This window comes from Phalangium opilio, unplaced genomic scaffold (assembly GCF_054372755.1).
Source record: "Phalangium opilio isolate 3A_F unplaced genomic scaffold, DU_Popi_V2 ptg000209l_1, whole genome shotgun sequence".
In the NCBI taxonomy this organism is placed as follows: Eukaryota; Metazoa; Arthropoda; class Arachnida; order Opiliones; family Phalangiidae; genus Phalangium; species Phalangium opilio.
In genome coordinates, this window is record NW_028324217.1 from 3549412 (window position 1) to 3557509 (window position 8098).

At 37.6% G+C, this 8098-nt stretch overlaps 1 long non-coding RNA gene across 3 annotated transcripts; it reads right to left on the reverse strand.

Moving 5' to 3' along the window:
- Positions 1-966: 966 nt before the first annotated feature.
- On the reverse strand, positions 967-7954 carry LOC149618433 (uncharacterized). 3 transcript variants are annotated; one of them, XR_016375367.1, is made up of 5 exons: positions 7866-7954; positions 7648-7782; positions 3096-3977; positions 2857-3031; positions 967-2344 (listed from the first exon to the last, which is right to left on the reverse strand). It is a non-coding gene; the product is annotated as an uncharacterized LOC149618433 (long non-coding RNA). The 3 variants fall into 3 exon arrangements; XR_016375365.1 differs by having other exon boundaries at positions 967-3031; XR_016375366.1 differs by having other exon boundaries at positions 967-3031; positions 7648-7809; positions 7866-7925.
- Positions 7955-8098: the final 144 nt, after the last annotated feature.

The following is an 8098-nucleotide window of genomic DNA, read 5'->3' on the forward strand; positions in this document are numbered from 1 at the left end:
CTAAAGCATGATAAATTCTGATAGACTTTCGTGTAAGCAATATATAGTTCATAAATTGCCGTTAGGGGCGCTGTATACGTAGTTACGTATTTACTGACATCTTAAACATGCTGTAAGATTTGTCGCTAGGGCGCGCTGCATACGTAGTTACGTATTTACTGACATCTAAAGCACGGTAAATTTTGCTATGACGTCATATCCGGTGACGTGACCAATGACGTCATATCCGGTGACGTGTCATGACGTCATATCCGGTGACGTGTCATGACGTCATATCCGGTGACGTGTCATGACGTCATATCCGGTGACGTGTCATGACGTCATATCCGGTGACGTGTCATGACGTCATATCCGGTGACGTGTCATGACGTCATATCCGGTGACGTCACCTATGACGTCAACGAGGTTATTGACTTGTGACGTCACGACAGATGTTAATGGTAAAAGGTAATGATTGTCCATTCATTTAGGCCTACCGTTCATTCATATAGGCCTACCGTTCATTCATATAGGCCTAGCGTTCATTCATTTAGGCCTAACAGTGTTCAGCTATTTGAATTTCGTGCCCGGGATATGGCGCACCCGAGTCCGCGCATAGGAGCTTTTAGCGCCCCCGACGCCAGAAAATTTACGTAGTTGTAAGTTGCAGGGAAAGGTCAACCGGTTCATTCGTTCAATGGAAGTCGTCGAAGTAGGTCGCTCGGAAAAACCTTTCCCGCTCAGCTGATGGTGATCGTGATCCCGGCTTTTGAGGTCGATTCTTGATCGTTCCGCCATTTCGCAAATCGTTTTTGCCGAGGACGCAAGCTGAATTCGAAGCTCTTCAACATACTTTGCGGCCATTGCTTCGCCTCGTGGTGCTTTAAAAGTCCGTAAGCCTAACCATTACAATAATCCAAACTCATCTAGCTCCCCTTAAATTATTTATTTTATTTCAAGTATTTAAATTAATTAGGTAGTGTTAAATGTTAGTAAATTTTATTTATTTATTAAAAATCAAGTAAAATAATTTTACAACGAGATGTTGGACAAGAGAGAATCCCTTAATAACTAGTTTATGGGCTATTATTATAATCTATTAAACGGAGTACGTAATTAATTTAGAGATGACGCGACAGATTTTCGGAAATCAGGTTCCCCCAAGAGAAAATTTTAAAACACGAGGACCGTAAGCCTAAATTGAGCCTTGTCTTATTAAACTCTAGTTATTTTACGGATACTGTCTTTTGGAATAGTTTTAAAATAAATGGAAGGTTTTCCTAAAATTAGTTTATGGGCTATTATTATTATAATCTATTAAACGGGGTACGTAATTAATTTAGAGATAACGCTACAGATTTTCGGAAATCAGGTCCCACCGAGAGAATTTTAAAACACGAGGACCCTAAGCCTAAATTAAGCCGTGTCTTATTAAACTCTAGTTATTTTACGGATCTGTCTGTGGGAATAGTTTTAAAATAAATGGAAGGTTTTCCTAAAATTAGTTTAGGAGCTATTATTAATTAAATTAGAGCTAAAGCGATAGATTTTCGAATATCAAGTCTCGCAGAGATAGTTTTAAGACTCGTGGACGTTTGCCCCTAAGCCTAAGTTCGGCCTTGTCCACTTTCAACTCAAGTTTATGTTTATGGGTTCTATTAAGATATTTTAAATTATTATTCTATTAGAAGGGGCAAGCAATTTAGTTTAAATAAATGTTAGGTTTACCTAAAATTAATTTAAGGGATATTTTAAATTAATTTCATTATTAAGCTGCGTAATTTAGACAAATAAATGGCAAGTTTTTCTGAAATTAGTTTAGGGGATGTTATAAATTATTTTCATTATTAAGTTACATAATTTAATTTTAAATAAAGGGCCGATTTTCTTAAAACTATTTTCTATACAATTTTGGGAATTAGCTAGAGCGAGAGTATTTATTTAATTCGGGGTGGAATTCACGGTAGTTAACTCTTTTTCTTTAATTTAGGTTGGCAATTAGTTGGTGCAGTTTGTCTCGGTTTATAAATTTGGTAGCCAGTTTTTTTAATTAAGGACACGCTTTTCTTAAATTATTTAAATATACAAGATTACTTTGTTAGTAGGCAATAGTTTAATATGTGTTATTAATATGTTTTAATTTATAGATGTGGATGATTTTCTTGGATTTTTCTGTCGCTGGTCATTCCGAGACGTATCCTTCCAGATGACATCCTTTGTTCCGATTGACGCAAGACGAAGCTGTTCTGGACTCTCTATGTATCATTCCTGATGACTCGCTTCGTTGGATTCACGTTACATGATGTCTTCTGGACTTGCTCTTTCTCTCAGCGCTGACTTAAAGATATGGAGGAAATCATCGAAACTAGAAGAGACCAAATACATCTTTTTTACTTGCAAATTTTTCATGTAACCACTTAATTTTTTTCGTGGAAATTTTATTTGTAACTACTTATTATTTTTTTTCGCGTTCAAACTTTAACTTACAAACCTCTTTAATATTTTTTTGTTCGGAATTTTTGTAAACACTTTGGTTTTTTTGTTTTTTATTGAATAAATTTTGCCTTAAACCTCGTTCTTTCTTTTCTTGAATTTTTAATATACTAGACTTGGTTTCGATTTTTTTGCCTCTGGACTTGGGGTGATATTTTTAGGCCCCTTTTTAAGCTTTTTATTAAATAAAAAAGGCAAAAACATTATAAAAATAAAAAATTTTTATATAAAAAAAAATTTTTTATACCAAAAATATGTAAAATTTATAAAAAAATTAATAAAAATACAAAAAAACCACGTAAAAAAGGTCAAAAAAATGATTATAAGTCCAGCGATTGTTTTTTTCGTTCCACCCCTAGTATCGAAACTTAAAGCTATACTTACTGAACCACCCCCCACGTAAGCCTTGCGGGCCCAATTTAAATTTAACAAGTCCCCTGTTCAACTCGGGAATTATTAAATTTAAACTAAGGCCCGCTGTGGAGCCCCCAAAACCAGGAAACTTCGTCCTAAGCATGGGATTTCCAATGAAAGTCCACTCGCAGACGTCCAATTCTTCCTGCGCAAGAAAAATTGGAATTATTAATTGGAAAAAGGCACATGAATAACTTGAAATAAATTACCTTAATATGAAAATCCACTTGAATATTCTTGCATGATGTAAAATGTTCGGGCAGAAGACAAATTATTATTATTTGACATAATAACACACGCCTAACATTAAACTAAATACCTTAGTATGGGGAAGTAAAATAATACCATAAAAAGCCAAGCCTTGATTTAAACCCGCTTAAAATCGTGTTTACTTTTTAGGGACAAAGCGTATAAGCAACCTTCTACCTTAAACCTAAATCAGAAATTTATTTAGATCCTACAAAACTCCCTCAACGAGTTGCCAAACGCTTTTCCCCTAAAAATATTTATAATTAAAACCATAAACTAGATACCTTAATACCGCGAAGGGAATCTCACCAATTGAAATCCTGATTACGCGTTCATTATTCTTAAAAGGGAGGGCTAGGACCAGTGCTCACCTATTCCATATTTCAGCATTTTATTTATGTCCTGGCGAAAAGAAAAATCCCTACACAGAAAAGGACACAAGCGCTTTCCTTCTAAGAATAAATAGAATAATAAATAATAAACTAAATACCCCAATAATTGCCTACAATGTTTGACAGGCTGTCGAAATAGTCTTTTTTGCTAATGAGATTCCCTTTAAACGGATAAAATCAAAGTGTAGACCTGAATTGAGAATGGAATTGTCCCGTTAATATTGCTAAATTACTCTTAATAAGATTTAATTACTTCACTGAGAGCCTAAAATGCCTAAATTGTTTTCCTAGTGAGATTCAGTTTCAACGGATAAAATCAAAGTGTACACCTGAATTAAGAAAGGAATTGTAATGGGTTCATTGACCTGATTAATATAGGGTGCATTTGTCAAATAATAATAATTCATTCTAGAATCCAACATAAATTTCTCCTTTGGAAACCGATGATAGCTAAAAAAAAAAAATATGTTCAATTCAAACAATCAAATACAAAATTATTATCAGCTTAAATGGGCACAAGCATTTTGAATAACATTAATTCTACTTTCAAATAAATCATTTAACATAACTAGAAAGATAAATATTAATACGGTTTAAGGTCAATCTTGAAATATTTGTCAAATAAACAATCACTTTGAATTACTTTTATACCGACTAAAAGATTGAATAGTAAAACCAGGAATAAATGCAACGCGCGATTAATTAGAAAAATTTAATAAGATTAATTTCAAATATTTTGAATAAGTACGACATAAATGTGAATCATGAATACTGTGTGCCAAAATAAACTTCTAAATTCTTTCCAAGAAACCATTTCGATACGACTAAATCGCAACTACAAAAATGGTGCTGTTACGGTGGAAAAAATGGGCTTGACACCCACAGGGCCGGAAATAAGAAAACTTTCATATAAAACATCTGTCCCCTCCTTTGACTAGAAAATTTATAGGACCTTGTCCACTAGTGTGTGCAAAAAGTCCGCGTATCTTTAGTAGAATCATAGTTATGAGCCTTCAAAGTTGGGTGTAATTATGGTGGGATGGGGGGGGGCAAATAAGAATATAACATAGTCAAAGGACACCCCCATATCTCTAGTAGAACCACAGTTATGAGCCTTCAAAGTTGGGTGTAATTATGGTGGGATTGGGGGGGCAAATAGGACCATAACATAGTCAAAGGACATCCCCATATCTCTAGTAGAACCAGAGTTATGACCCTTCAAAGTTGGGTGTAATTATGGTGGGAGGGAGGGGAAATAGGACCATAACATAGTCAAAGGACACCCCTATATCTCTAGTAGAACCACAGTTATGAGCCTTCAAAATTGGGTGTAATTATGGTGGGATGAGGGGGGACAAATAGGACCATAACATAGTCAAAGGACACCCCTATATCTCTAGTAGAACCACAGTTATGAGCCTTCAAAGTTGGGTGTAATTATGGTGGGATGGGGGCGGGGGCAAATAGGACCATAACATAGTCAAAGGACACCCCTATATCTCTAGTAGAACCACAGTTATGAGCCTTCAAAGTTGGGTGTAATTATGGCGGGATGGGGGCGGGGGCAAATAGGACCATAACATAGTCAAAGGCCACCCCTATATCTCTAGTAGAACCAGAGTTATGACCCTTCAAAGTAGGGTGTAATTATGGTGGGATGGGGGGGCAAATAGGACCATAACACAGTCAAAGGACATCCCCATATCTCTAGCAGAACCAGAGTTATGACCCTTCAAAGTTGGGTGTAATTATGGTGGGATGGGGGAGGCAAATAGGACCATAAAATAGTCTAAGGACACCCCTATATCTCCAGTAGAACCAGAGTTATGACCCTTCAAAGTTGGGTGTAATTATGGTGGGATGGGGGGGGGAAATAGGACCATAACATAGTCAAAGGACATCCCCATATCTCTAGTAGAACCAGAGTTATGACCCTTCAAAGTTGGGTGTAATTATGGTGGGATGGGGGGGGGGAATAGGACCATAACATACTCAAAGGACACCCCTATATATCTAGTAGAACCACAGTTATGAGCCTTCAGAATTGGGTGTAATTATGGTGGGATGAGGGGGGGCAAATAGGACCATAACATAGTCAAAGGACCCCCCTATATCTCTAGTAGAACCACAGTTATGAGCCTTCAAAGTTGGGTGTAATTATGGTGGGATGGGGGCGGGGGCGAATAGGACCATAACATAGTCAAAGGACACCCCTATATCTCTAGTAGAACCAGAGTTATGACCCTTCAAAGTAGGGTGTAATTATGGTGGGATGGGGGGGCAAATAGGACCATAACACAGTCAAAGGACATCCCCATATCTCTAGCAGAACCAGAGTTATGACCCTTCAAAGTTGGGTGTAATTATGGTGGGATGGGGGAGGCAAATAGGACCATAAAATAGTCTAAGGACACCCCTATATCTCTAGTAGAACCAGAGTTATGACCCTTCAAAGTTGGGTGTAATTATGGTGGGATGGGGGGGGGGGAAATAGGACCATAACATAGTCAAAGGACATCCCCATATCTCTAGTAGAACCAGAGTTATGACCCTTCAAAGTTGGGTGTAATTATGGTGGGATGGGGGGGGAAATAGGACCATAACCTAGTCAAAGGACACCCCTATATATCTAGTAGAACCACAGTTATGAGCCTTCAGAATTGGGTGTAATTATGGTGGGATGAGGGGGGGGGCAAATAGGACCATAACATAGTCAAAGGACCCCCCTATATCTCTAGTAGAACCACAGTTATGAGCCTTCAAAGTTGGGTGTAATTATGGTGGGATGGGGGCGGGGGCGAATAGGACCATAACATAGTCAAAGGACACCCCTATATCTCTAGTAGAACCAGAGTTATGACCCTTCAAAGTTGGGTGTACGTATGGTGGGATGGGGGGGGCAAATAGGACCATAACATAGTCAAGGGACATCCCCATATCTCTAGCAGAACCAGAGTTATGACCCTTCAAAGTTGGGTGTAATTATGGTGGGATGGGGGAGGCAAATAGGACCATAAAATAGTCTAAGGACACCCCTATATCTCTAGTAGAACCAGAGTTATGACCCTTCAAAGTTGGGTGTAATTATGGTGGGATGGGGGGGGGGGAAATAGGACCATAACATAGTCAAAGGACATCCCCATATCTCTAGTAGAACCAGAGTTATGACCCTTCAAAGTTGGGTGTAATTATGGTGGGATGGGGGGGGGAAATAGGACCATAACATAGTCAAAGGACACCCCTATATATCTAGTAGAACCACAGTTATGAGCCTTCAGAATTGGGTGTAATTATGGTGGGATGAGGGGGGGCAAATAGGACCATAACATAGTCAAAGGACACCCCTATATCTCTAGTAGAACCACAGTTATGAGCCTTCAAAGTTGGGTGTAATTATTTTGGGATGGGGGCGGGGGCGAATAGGATCATAACATAGTCAAAGGACACCCCTATATCTCTAGTAGAACCAGAGTTATGACCCTTCAAAGTTGGGTGTAATTATGGTGGGATGGGGGAGGCAAATAGGACCATAAAATAGTCAAAGGACACCCCTATATCTCTAGTCCACTAGAGTGTGCAAAAATAGTATCGCGTGTTCATGGTTAAGCTATCAAAACTTGGGGAAAATTTATTGGTCAAACTGTCTAGTGCACCCCTTAGTTTTTAAAAATAGTATGGGACATTTTAAAATGTTACTGGACAATGTGTCCTGCGCTTATTTCCGGCCCTAGACACCCATATTTACACCAATAGGTTTGTAAATTAAAAACATTTTAGAGAACTACAGTTTCTTATAAACTTCACTTCGGCGTTAATACATCTGCCGTTAAAGGTTTTCTACTCGGTTCAGTTAAGGGCAATATAAAGCCAATAACCAAAGCAACAAACGTGCATTAGTTATTTAGAACTATGGAGTTTCAAATAACTACCATTATGTTTGGTAACCAATATATAAAAAAAACTAAGGCTATGTTTTCTTCAAACAGACAATGGTCGTAATTAACAAACCTATTTTCCACGTTAAAAGATACATTTTCCACTTGTAACACTTAATTTCCATTTGGTTGCGATAAAATTTTGGTATTTAATCTATATTAACCCTTATAAATAAAATATTTACCTGGAAAGATCTCTTTCTGAAGAGGCTATTGCTTCCGGCAAACGCGGCAACACCCCCAAAGACAAAGGCTTAAGCCTTGGTCGTAATTAACAAACGTATTTGGCACGGTAAACCATAAATTTTCCACTTGCAACGCTTAATTTCCGATTGGTAGCGATAAAACTTTGGTATTTAATCCAAATTAACCCTTAAAATATAAATAAAATCAAAATATTTACCAGCAAAGATCGGACAGAAAATCGCAGCGGCTAGTTCTTACGGAAAACGACCCCAAAAATGACCTTGATTGAATAATCTTATTGGCTTCAAACACGGACCGCTAGATGGCGCTGCTTAAGTTAGGCTGCGGCAGACTTCAAAATATGGCGGGAGCGTGCGTTTCAATTTTATTGTTTCTATTTTAATATAATTAATAATTTAATTAATTATAATTTACTAATGTCTTCTAAAC